Genomic DNA, 2,271 nt, shown 5'->3' with positions numbered 1-2,271 from the left:
ATCAAATAAGGCAACATTTAATAGTGATAAATGTGAACTCCTATGTAACCAAGTGCAAAATCAAAGAATGGATAGAAAAGCCTTACCTTAAAAACAATAACAACAACAACAAAACCTCCTTCTAAGTCCAATGAAAATCAACAGTGAGTTAGTTTTTAAAATTGTTATAAATATCAAGCTTCATTGATGGCATGGTATCTACAATAACACAGATAACTCCCTCTTTACTCTGTGCATGTTGGAATTCACCAAATGAATTAACATTTTATTAACTTGTTATTTCCCTAATTTATCTCCTGTCTAATTTCCAAAATGATTTGAGACAACATCCTTGACTGCCTTTTAATATGAAGATTCCAGGCAGAATTTGTTCCCTTTGCAAGACTGAAATCATGGCAGGTCCAGAACCTGATGCCCAATTCCACTTGATGGGTATCAAAAAATATTTCAACTTGTACTCTCAGAGGTAGAATTAATTGTGTGCAGGCCACATATGGAGGCACCTCTTTGCTATTGTTATACTTCAAATTAAATTCTTAAAAATCTCTAGCTGTGAAAGCAACATAAAAGTTTCTAAACTGTACCTAATTTGTTAATTTTCCATGCCTACATTAATGTCAACTCATCATGTAATACTCAATTTGGACAATAAATTGGACCTGGAAAAAAAAAAAAGATTCCAAAGTAAAGTGCAGAAAAATTAGAGAATATTCAAAATGATGACTGAAGTCAAAGCTAGACAACATTAGCAATAATTAAGGAACTAGCAATAAAAGGAATTCATTAAGCAAATATTTTTTGAATACTCTATTAGGTCTTGGGGATTCAACAATAAAAAAAAAAAAAACAAGGGAAAATATCTCTTCATGTTTATAAAGCTTAGGGTCTAGCTGAGGAGACACAAAAAAATGGTCTCAGGAATAAATGTACAACTATGACCAAGTTAAGTCCAGAGAAGACAAGCAGTTTTCTAAGACATAACTAATGGGAAGTATTAGATTTGGTAAAGGTGGTAAGTTTAGGTCCCCTTAAGAAAGTGAAAACTGAGTTCAGAACTTCCTGATAAATAAAAATATTAATAAGTATGTATTCCATGTTCTATCATTGATGGATGTGGAAATCAACATAATATGCTAAGAAGATGATTTTTCAGTAACTATCAAAATGTTAAATGTAAATGTCCTTTTACCCAACATTTTGGATAGCATACTTGTGTCTCCCCAAAATTCATGTATTGAAACTCTACTACCAAACACTAGTGTAACAGAATTTGGAAATGGAGCCTTTGGGAGGCAATTAGGTCATGAGAATGGAGCCCTCGTGATGGGATTAGTGCCCTTATGAGAAGAGACAGAAGAGAGTTCACTTTCTTTCTCTCTCATGCAGCCACTTGAGGACAGTGAGAGAGCAGAGAGCTGTGCCCACATCTTCTAATGCTATTTTGACTTTCTACAAGTCTTTTGGGATCAAGGACTAAACAATATAGAACTAGGAGCATTTGTTGACACACTTGATCTTTTCTTATTAGCAAACAGACATATATTTTTAAAGCAATTTAGAGCAATGCTTTTATTTCATCATTCTCCGAGAAATGTAAAAAAAAAAAAAAAATTAAAATTAAACAAATCTCTTGAAACACAGGACTAAGACATTTTTCCCCCAGTTTTTAGTGGTTGCTTCATTGATTTTCCCTGACCTTGATTTTACTACTTTCCTTTAATCTCTATATTTTCATCTCAGCTATTTTACGTTTAGAAATAGGTTAACTAAAAGGACCAACCCCCATAAAACTTTATCATTTTACTAATATAGTATGGTTGCTCACCCAGTAACATTTTTAGGTGCTTTACCAAATACCTATCAAGCTTAACAAAGATTTTTAAAGAACTAAAGTAAATTTTAAGTGATAAAATATTGGCCTATAGTCCAGATATACAAAATATTTAAAAAGTGAAAATTAAGTTTATTAATCTACAAGCTGGAGGAAAAAGAAGATCAAGAAGTTTAAGAACCCCAAATTGAAATGCTTTAGGAAGCTGTTCAGGTGACTCAATCTGCAGAACTGGGACAGATATTGGATGAGCGGTAGTGAAGAAGATATTGTTGAATTAGAAAGTAAAGTTTTGGTCTACAGAGGTAACTGGTTTTCATTTCTAGCAGTTTAGTGTTGCCATACCTTCTTGAGTTGTTTCAAAAGTAGCTGGAAACTGGGCTTTTATAATAAAATTTCTCAATTTATAAAATTGTTTTGTTTGCTAAATCACCACACTC

The 2,271-nt window shown here is 32.6% G+C and overlaps 1 pseudogene; it reads left to right on the top strand.

Annotated features, from left to right (window-relative positions):
- Positions 1–392: 392 nt before the first annotated feature.
- On the top strand, positions 393–567 carry LOC105290815 (annotated as a pseudogene).
- The last annotated feature ends 1,704 nt before the right edge of the window (positions 568–2,271 follow it).

The sequence above is a fragment of the Pteropus vampyrus genome, unplaced genomic scaffold, assembly GCF_000151845.1.
Source record: "Pteropus vampyrus isolate Shadow unplaced genomic scaffold, Pvam_2.0 Scaffold38, whole genome shotgun sequence".
Taxonomy (NCBI): Eukaryota; Metazoa; Chordata; class Mammalia; order Chiroptera; family Pteropodidae; genus Pteropus; species Pteropus vampyrus.
The sequence above is the reverse complement of the archived record's forward strand: the minus strand, read 5'-3'. Positions and strand labels throughout refer to the sequence as shown.